The sequence below is a fragment of the Chanodichthys erythropterus genome, chromosome 3, assembly GCF_024489055.1.
Source record: "Chanodichthys erythropterus isolate Z2021 chromosome 3, ASM2448905v1, whole genome shotgun sequence".
Taxonomy (NCBI): domain Eukaryota; kingdom Metazoa; phylum Chordata; class Actinopteri; order Cypriniformes; family Xenocyprididae; genus Chanodichthys; species Chanodichthys erythropterus.
In genome coordinates, this window is record NC_090223.1 from 56,639,935 (window position 1) to 56,649,934 (window position 10,000).

Sequence of the window (10,000 nt, forward strand, 5' to 3'; positions counted from 1 at the left end):
TTGAGGACGGGACAAGGTTCCTTAAAGTCCGATTCCCCAAGGAGGTGGCATCCCTGCCATACAGCACGAGGCTTGAGACAGCCGAGGGCCAGCAGTACTTCCGGGTGATGCACAGCCATCAGGTGAAAACCTGTAGGCTGTGCATGAGCCCGGAGCACTTGCTAAAAGATTGCCCGACATTTACGTGCTACAAATGTGAGGAGAGGGGACACTTTGCAAGGGATTGCAATGCGGTTAGGTGCCCGGAGTGTCAAGAGATTTTAAATAAATGTGAATGCTGGATGGAGGGAGAGGAAGGAGGAAGGGAAAAACAGGTAGGCGGACAGGTGCATGAAGGAAACAACGAGGAGGATGGACAAAGTGATGAACGACAAGAGGAAGGAGAACAGAGCAACAGTGAAGAAGGAGAAAGAGAAAAACACAACAGTAAGAATGATGAACAAACAACGGAGCAGGACACTCAATGGACTGAAATGGAAATATTAGACAGTTTTAATACTTTTATGGAGGACGTGGAGAGGGATGGAAATGGAAAGATGGATCAAAATAAAGAAATGGACAGTGAGGAAGAAATAAAGGTGGACAACATGGACAAAGACAGAGGGGGGAGAGGACAAAGAAGAAGAAGAACATTGAAGGTAAAACCAAATTTGGAAGGTGCAAGGAAAAAAATAATGACTGAAATGAACAGATATGATGTGTTAAGGGGCTTGGAAGGAGAAAATGGTGAATAATGGTTTTTAAGTATTTATTTGTCTTTCTTTTAATGGTTTTAAGTTGTGTTCCCATTCAGTCGGTCACGTTCGACGTACGTCGGACAGACCGACGAATAGGAATCTCGCCAGAGAAGCCAATCTACTTCGAGTGTAACTAAACGAGCCAATGCACATTGGCATGCAATCATCTGCATCAGCTGCTCACCTCGCAGCGCGGGTATATAATGAGCAGCAGGTGCGTTGCATCTTCAGCTTTTCGCTTCGGAGCCGAACTACTGCAAACACGGTGGTTTCTACGAGCGAGTGTTTGAAGAACGGACTTCAACGAGCCAGCTCTCTCTCTGACTGCTCTTCTCGTCCGGTGCAGGAGGAACAGCACAGCAGCGGGGCCGATTTTTTCTTCTTTGCTTTGTGTTTTGCCTTTTTTATTTGAGCAAATTAAGCTGTGTATCAGCGTGAAGGCCGTTTTCACGGCTGGTGACGGTGCGCTTTAAGAGCGCTAAAAAGCTGTTCTCACAGCTGGTAAGAGCAGCGTCTGCAAAGAGAGTGCACACGACAGGCTGCACATTCCCTGTCTGTGCTGCAGCGGCTATTCCCCTGCGTGCTTCAGCACCTAAAAGAGTCAGTCCTTGAAAGAGCTTACACGAGTAGTTCGCGTCTTTTTAAAGATGTCGTTCTACTTGTGTGCTGCTGGATGCGGTCGTTACCTGGCGCCCGGGATGGTCACCAACGCTGTATCGCGTGCTTGGGCTTAAGGCACGCTGAGGCGGCGTTTGTGGACGAGTCATGTACCCATTGTGGGATGATGACCGTCGCGGAGTTGCGGTCTAGACTCCAGTTCCTGCAAAGGGGCGGAGTCCCGGTGCCATTGCCTCGTTCCAATCCTCCTCAGAGGGTTGCTTCGGGCAGCGGCACTGGTGACCTGAGGATCACGGTGAGCGCGCTTCCTTCGGGGAACCAACCCCCTAGGAACCCTCATCCCTCCTGCACTCCGCAGCCAGTAGAGCTGCCGGGGGAGCGTGGTGGACCACCCCAGAGGTGTGTACCATCCGTATCCTTCGGAGCTCCCCAGGATGACCGGATGTCGATCGCTGCATCGGAGGGTGAGCCTGATACTTCCGCGGATGACGATTCGGCGCAGCTGCCTCCCTCGGGAGTAACAACTGTGCCCGATTCAGACCCGGAAATGATGGCTATGCTTTCCCGGGCCGCCAACAGGGTCGGGCTCGTGTGGAATCCTCCACCGTGTCCCGAGCCCTCGAGGTTGGACGATTGGTATCTCGGGGTGGCAAGGGCTGGTTCTCAGCCCCCCACCCCAGTGCCTTTCTTCCCGGAGGTGCATGAAGAGCTCACTGGCACGTGGACGGCACCTTTTACTGCCCGAAACCGTGTCGGTGGGTCCTCCTCCCTCACCACCCTTGACGGCGGGGCAGCGAAGGGTTATACGCGCATACCCCCTGTGGAACGGGCCGTTGCTATGCAACTGTGCCCTAACTCCACCTGGCGGGGGGAGCCGTCTCTCCCTTCCCGGGCCTGTAAGCACTCGTCGGATCTTACCGGCAAGGCTTACCAGGCCTGTGGGGAAGCTGCCTCTGCCCTACACGCTATGGCGTTGTTGCAGGTCCATCAGGCCAAGGCACTGAGGGATCTGCACGAGGGTGGTCATGACCCACAAGTTCTTCAGGAACTTCGTGCCGCGACGGACCTCGCGCTTCGTGCGACGAAGGTTACGGCGCGGTCAGTGGGTCGTGCGATGTCCACACTTGTGGTCCAGGAGCGCCATCTCTGGCTGTGTCTCGCGGACATGAGGGATACCGACAAGGTCAGGTTTCTTAATTCCCCCGTGTCCCAGACCGGCCTCTTCGGCGACGCGGTCGAGAACTTTGCCCAACAGTTCTCGACTGTACAAAAGCAGTCTGAGGCCATCAGTCATATCCTGCCGAGGCGGTCAGCTGCTGCTCCACCACCGCCCGCAGCACCTCAGACTGCTCGTCGCCGAGGGCGCCCCCCTGCGGCCGCCCCCCTGCGGCCGCCCCCGCTCCCGCGCCCCAGCAGCAGCAGCCTCCGGCTAAGCGGCGCCGTGGAGCCGGTCGCGGTCGGGGCGCCCAGCCCGTCCCGCCACCCCCCAAGAAGAAGGGTGGCAAGGCCAAGTCCAAGCGGCCCTAGGACGGGCGACCCGGAGATGGAGAGGACTGCTCTACAGGAGGTGGTGACCGCACCGCTCCTTCCCCCGGAGGAGGGCCGGGTGGAAAATCTTTTGTTTCCTTTTGTTTTTGTTCCGCCGCTGGCCCAACAGCCAGCGGTACCCAAATTCTCAATAAAAGAGCAGTTTCCTCTATCTCCGGGTCCGAAGAGGGCTCGGAGAGCAGTGGGAGGGCAAGAACCTCACCACTCTCATCCCCCTCTTCTCTCGCCAGCGGACAGCAGCGAGCAGCAGGCAGTCAAAGCCTCGACTGCTCCCTCTGTCCACCCGTGGAAGCAGGTAAGTGTTGCACAGCACACTGTGACGCCGCGTCGGGCCGCCTCGCAGAGAGAGCCCCCGGGCCGCGTCCCTGCGTTCCACCTCGCTGCCCCGCTGCGGGTGCGCCTGTGGTTCCTCTGGTCCCGCTGGTACGGTCTCTGGGGGCCTGGTTAGCGCTCACCAGTCCGTCCCGCTGGCTCATTCGGACCATCAGGCTCGGCTATGCGATTCAGTTCGCCCGGCGTCCCCCCAGGTTCAGGGGTGTCCACTTCACTGTAGTGAAAGATGTCGATGCCCCTGTCTTGCGTGCGGAGATCGCAGTCCTACTGGCGAAGGATGCGATACAGCCGGTCCCTCCAGCCGATATGAGGTCAGGGTTCTACAGTCCCTACTTCATTGTACCCAAGAAAAGCGGCGGGTTACGACCGATCCTGGATCTGCGCGTCTTGAATCGGAGCCTTCACAAGCTACCGTTCAAGATGCTCACGCAGAAACGCATTTTCGAATGCGTCCGTCCCCGGGATTGGTTTGCAGCGATCGACCTGAAGGACGCGTACTTTCATGTCTCGATCCTTCCGCGACACAGGCCTTTCCTGCGGTTCGCGTTCGAAGGTCGGGCATATCAGTACAGAGTCCTACCCTTCGGGCTGGCCCTGTCTCCCCGCGTCTTCACGAAGGTCGTGGAGGGAGCCCTTGTTCCCATGAGAGAACAGGGTGTTCGCATTCTCAACTATCTCGACGACTGGCTCATTTTAGCACAGTCCCGGGATCAGTTGTGCGAACACAGGGATTTGGTGCTCAGACACCTCAGCCAGTTGGGGCTTCAGGTCAACTGGGAAAAGAGCAAACTCGCCCCGGTGCAGAGGATCTCTTTTCTCGGTATGGAGTTGGATTCGGTCGAGCAGATAGCACGCCTCACAGAGGAACGTGCTCGGTCAGTGTTGAACTGCCTGAATACGTTCAACGGCAGGACAGCGGTCCCACTGAAATTCTTTCAGAGGCTCCTGGGGCATATGGCGGCTGCTGCGGCTGTAACACCGCTCGGTCTGCTTCATATGAGACCGCTTCAGCACTGGCTTCACGGCCGAGTCCCGAGATGGGCGTGGCAGCGTGGCACGTTCCGGGTGTCAATCACTCAGGAGTGCCGCCGAACCTTCAGTCCGTGGTCGGACCCCTTGTTTCTTCGGGCAGGAGTGCCCTTAGAACAGGTGTCCCGGCATGCTGTGGTGTTCACAGATGCTTCTGCCACCGGCTGGGGTGCCACGTACAACGGGCATGCAGTGTCAGGGGTTTGGACGGGACCCCATCTGCATTGGCACATCAACTGCCTCGAGTTGCTGGCAGTACGCCTTGCTCTGAGCCGCCTCAAAGGCCTGCTACGGGGCAAGCATGTACTGGTCCGTACGGACAACACTGCGACCGTTGCGTACATCAACCATCAAGGTGGTCTACGCTCCCGTCGCATGTCGCAACTCGCCCGCCATCTCCTCCTGTGGAGTCGGAAGTTTCTGAGGTCGCTTCGCGCCATTCATGTCCCCGGTGTGCTCAACCGTGTGGCCGACGAGCTATCACGAGCTGCGCTGCCAGGAGAATGGCGACTCCACCCCCAGGTGGTTCAGCTGATCTGGAGAGAGTTCGGAGAGGCTCAGGTAGACCTGTTTGCCTCACCAGAAACCTCCCACTGCCAGTTGTTTTACTCTCTGACCGGGGGAACACTCGGGACAGACGCACTGGCACACAGCTGGCCCCGGGGCCTGCGCAAATATGCGTTTCCCCCAGTGAGCCTACTTGCACAGACTCTGTGCAAAGTCAGGGAGGACGAGGAGCAGGTCTTGCTGATTGCGCCTTACTGGCCCAACCGGACCTGGTTCCCAGAACTCTCACTCCTCGCGACAGCCCCTCCCTGGCCCATTCCTCTGAGGAACGACCTTCTTTCTCAGAGACGGGGCACTCTTTGGCACCCGCGTCCAGACCTCTGGAAACTCCATGTCTGGTCCCTGGACGGGACGCGGAGGTTCTAGGTGACTTACCCCCCGAGGTACTTAACACCATCACTTCGGCTCGCGCACTGTCTACGAGACGTGCTTACGCCTCGAAGTGGAACCTGTTCGTCGAGTGGTGCTCTTCTCGCCGGGAAGACCCCCGAAGATGCTCGATCGGTGTCGTGCTTTCCTTCTTGCAGCAGGGGTTGGAGCGTAGGCTGTCCCCCTCCACCCTCAAAGTCCATTCTGCTGCTATCTCCGCTTACCACGACCACATAGATGGCAAATCTGTTGGTCAGCACGACCTGGTCGTCAGGTTCCTTAGGGGGGCGAGACGGTTAAATCCTCCTCGTCCCCCCTCCATACCCTCTTGGGACCTTACTCTGGTGCTCAGAGCACTTCAGATTGCTCCCTTTGAGCCTTTGCTGTCAGCAGACTTAAAGATTCTGTCTATGAAGACTTTGCTGCTGGTGGCATTGGCCTCCGTCAAGAGGGTAGGGGACCTGCAGTCATTTTCGGTCGACGAATCGTGCCTACAGTTCGGGCCGGGTGATAGCCATGTGGTACTAAGACCCCGGCCTGGCTATGTGCCCGGGGTTCCTACCACTCCCTTCAGGGACCAGGTAGTGAGCCTGCAAGCGCTGCCCTCGGAGGAGGCAGACCCAGCCCTGGCTTTGCTCTGTCCAGTTCGCGCCTTGCGACTGTACATAGACAGAACTCGAAGCTTCAGGACCTCAGACCAGCTCTTTGTCTGTTACGGAGGCCAGCAGAAGGGAAAGGCTGTCTCCAAGCAGAGGATGGCCCACTGGATAGTGGATGCCATCGCCCTGGCTTACCAAGCTCAGGGCGTGCCCTGCCCGCTCAGGTTGCATGCTCACTCCACGAGAGGTGTGGCATCCTCCTGGGCGCTGGCTCGTGGCGCCTCGCTAACAGACATTTGTAGAGCTGCGGGCTGGGCGACACCTAACACGTTCGCTAGATACTATAGCCTTCGTGTCGAGCCGGTCTCCTCCCGTGTTCTCGCCTCAGGTCAGAGGCACGGAGAGGCCCCGGCTTAGTGTCGGCTTGCTGCGCTACATGCGCGTTCTATTCTCCAGAGAGTCCCTACGGGCAGACCCTGTTGAGTCCTCCGGTTACCCTTCGGCAGCCGACGTGGCGGAGCGTCTGGCGCCAGGCCTATACTCCGTTGTATCCTTGAGAACCGGATTTAGGCTGGGTTCCATATGTGTGACCCTACGGGGATCCCATATGGCTTTTCCACGGCTGCTCTTAAACGAAGCCCGTGTCTTTCCCTCTGGGAGAACCCATCTCTATCGAGTTGGAGTCACCCCAGTTCTTCCATATGTAGCACAGCCCTACAGGGTTAGTCCATATGTACTTCTCCACATAACTCCTTCGGGGAAGGATGTGGCTTCCGCAGCGTTCCTTCAAACGAAGGTTACGCTTTCCCAGCGTTATCCAATAGTCTCACTGAATGGGTTTTGGAACAACAGTGATCGACCCTCTCTGTGTGTTAGCCCTGTCCCACCGCCCGCAGGCAAGGGGGTTCAGGTGGCTTACAACAGAGCGCTGGAGGAGGGCAGCTCCTGTGGCGCTTTGGTAGGGATTCCTATTCGTCGGTCTGTCCGACGTACGTCGAACGTGACCGACTGAATGGGAACGTCTCGGTTACAAAGGTAACCCTCGTTCCCTGAAGGAGGGAACGGAGACGTACGTCCCGTCGCCACAGTTGTTGTCCTGCTGTGCTGCCGCCTGCTTGGTTCGGCTCCTCAGCGAAAACCTGAAGATGCAACGCACCTGCTGCTCATTATATACCCGCGCTGCGAGGTGAGCAGCTGATGCAGATGATTGCATGCCAATGTGCATTGGCTCGTTTAGTTACACTCGAAGTAGATTGGCTTCTCTGGCGAGATTCCTATTCGTCGGTCTGTCCGACGTACGTCTCCGTTCCCTCCTTCAGGGAACGAGGGTTACCTTTGTAACCGAGACGTTACTTTTAATGCAAGAGGACTGTTGGACATTGGAAAATTTGAAAAAGTAAAAGACAAATGTAAAAGGGAAGATATCATTGCTTTACAAGAAACAAACTGGAGAGAAAATGTTATGATTGATTTTAAAAAGAGATGGGAGGGTGGTATTTTATATAATAATGGAGATGGGAGGTTTGGGAGAGGTGTGGCTTTTTTAATGAAGGATGATGTTTTTAAAGTGAGTAAAGTTGTGTACAAGGACAGGTTGGGGAAATGTATGGTAGTAGGGACAAAATATGAAGGAAGAGACTTGATTTTAGTAAATGTACATGCACCAGTGGAGGAGAAGGAAAAGAAAGAGTTTTTTAATGTTTTAAGAAATATTGTAAATAAGTATAAAGAAATAATAATGATGGGGGATTTTAATACAGTTTTTAGTAAACAAGATATGGCTGAGGGAATGGTTTTTAAAACTGATACGGGAAGGAAAGAATTAAAAGCATTAATGGAGGAAAATAATATGATAGATGTGTGGAGAGAAAGGAATGAACAGAAAAAAGAATTTTCAAGGAGACAAATAGTGGGAAGTTTTGTATGCCAAACTAGAATTGATTTTGTTTTATGTAGTAGAAATGTGGAGAATTTTATTGAAAAGATTAAGTATGAGGAAACGAGTTTTAGTGATCACAAGTTTTTATTTTTTATTGTAGACTGGAGTAAAATGCAAAGGGGGCCGGGAGTATGGATTTTAAATACGCAGATTTTAAAGAATGAAGATTATGTTGCAAAAGTTAAAGAAATTATAGAAAAAGAAAGGGAAAATGGAATGTATGAAGAGGATAAGAGAATATGGTGGGAGAATGTAAAGTTTTTAATCAAAAAATTCTCAATCAGATATTGTCGATTAATGCAAAAATGTAAAAGATACAATGAAAGAGAAATAAAAGAAAGTTTGGAAAAGGAATTGAATAAAGAAAATAAAGACATACAGAAGATAAAGGAAATAGAGGGAAAACTGAAAGAAATAGAAGAAAAAGAATATGAGGGAGCGAGGCTAAGAAGCAAAGCAAAATATGTGGTGGAAGGAGAAAAATGTACAAAATTCTTTTTTGATCTGGAAAAAAAGAAAGGGAAAGCTGAAACGATAAAAGAAATAAGAGGAAAAAATGGGGAAATTGTAGAAGGGAATGAAAGAATTTTAGAGGAAATAAAGTATTTTTATGAGGATCTATTTAGTGCAAGAGGTGTGGAAGAGGGAGAAAAAAAGAAATTGTTGAATCAGATAAAAGCAAAAGTAAGTGATGAAGACAAAAAAGAATGTGACCAAGAAATCAGAGAAGAAGAGATTGAAAGAGCTATAAATCAACTGAATAAAAAGAAAAGTCCAGGAATAGATGGTTTGGGAACTGAATTTTATATATGTTTTAAAGGAGTTTTAGTAAAGATTCTAAAGGAGGTTTTTATAGACATTTTTGAGAAAGAAGAAATTAATGAAAGAACAAGAATGGGGTTAATGAAACTAGTATACAAAAAGAAAGGAGAAAAAGTAGACTTAAAAAACTATAGACCAATTACAATGTTGAACACCGATCTTAAGATTTTAGCAAAGATTTTAGCAAACAGATTAAAAGAAGTAATGCCAAGTATAATTAAAACAAATCAAGCGTATGGAGTAAAAGGAAGAGATATAGCCGACATAACGATGAGTATAAGAGATACAATATGGTACATGAAAGGAAAAAATGAAGAAGGATATGTAATTAGTTTGGATTTTGAAAAAGCGTTTGATAGGGTTGAGCACAGATATTTATTTGAGATTTTAAGGAGTTTTGGTTTTGGCGAGAATTTTATTAAATGGATTGAGATTTTATATAAGGGAGCACTAACAAGGGTTAAATGTAATGGGTTTTTAACAGACTGTTTTAAAATCACACGTTCAATTAGGCAGGGTTGTCCGCTTTCGGCATTATTATATTCACTTGTTTCAGAACCTTTAGGATTGGCAATTAGACAAAAAGAGGGAATACATGGGATTGAAATAGAAGAAAATAAAGCTGAGGGGAAAGTTTTTCAATATGCTGATGATACGACAATAATTGTAAAGGGAAAAGGGAGTGTTAAAGAAGTAATGAATGTTGTAAATGAGTATTGTAGAGGGTCTGGAAGTAAAGTAAATGAGGACAAAACAGTATATATGCGATTTGGTAAAGCTATGGTTTTAACAGATTGTTTTAAGTTCAAGGAAGTTGAAGAAATGAGGATTTTAGGAGTTTTAATGGGGAAGAATGAAAGGAAAGTGAGAGATGAAATGTGGGAGCAACTAGTTACAGATATAGAGAGGAGGTTAAATTTTTGGAAATTAAGAACTTTAAACTTGAAGGGGAAGGTTTTAATATTGAATGTTTTAATGGTTTCTAAGCTTTGGTATATTTTATATGTGTCTGAAATGCCGTTATGGACAGAACAGAGGTTGAAGAAATGTTTTCTTGACTTTTTATGGGAGGGGAAGCCAGCGAGAATTGCACATAACACGATTTTAGGAGCGGTGGAAAAGGGAGGCTTAGGTTTAATGGATGTGGAACAACGAAAACATGCTTTGAGAGTTAAAATTGTTAAGAAATACCTAAATGAAGAAAACAAAACTGAGTGGAAGAAGACAATGGAATACTTTTTAAATAAATGTGGTGGTTTTAACATGGGGAATGGAATTTTATGGATGAAAACAAAAATTTGGATGACAGAAGGATTACCTGGTTTTTATAGAGAAATTTTTAGTGCTTGGGGAAAGTTTTTAGCAAAAGTTGAGTATGATCCACATGGGAGAGAAAGCATTTTAAATCAACCTCTGTTCTTAAATAGCAATATTTTAAA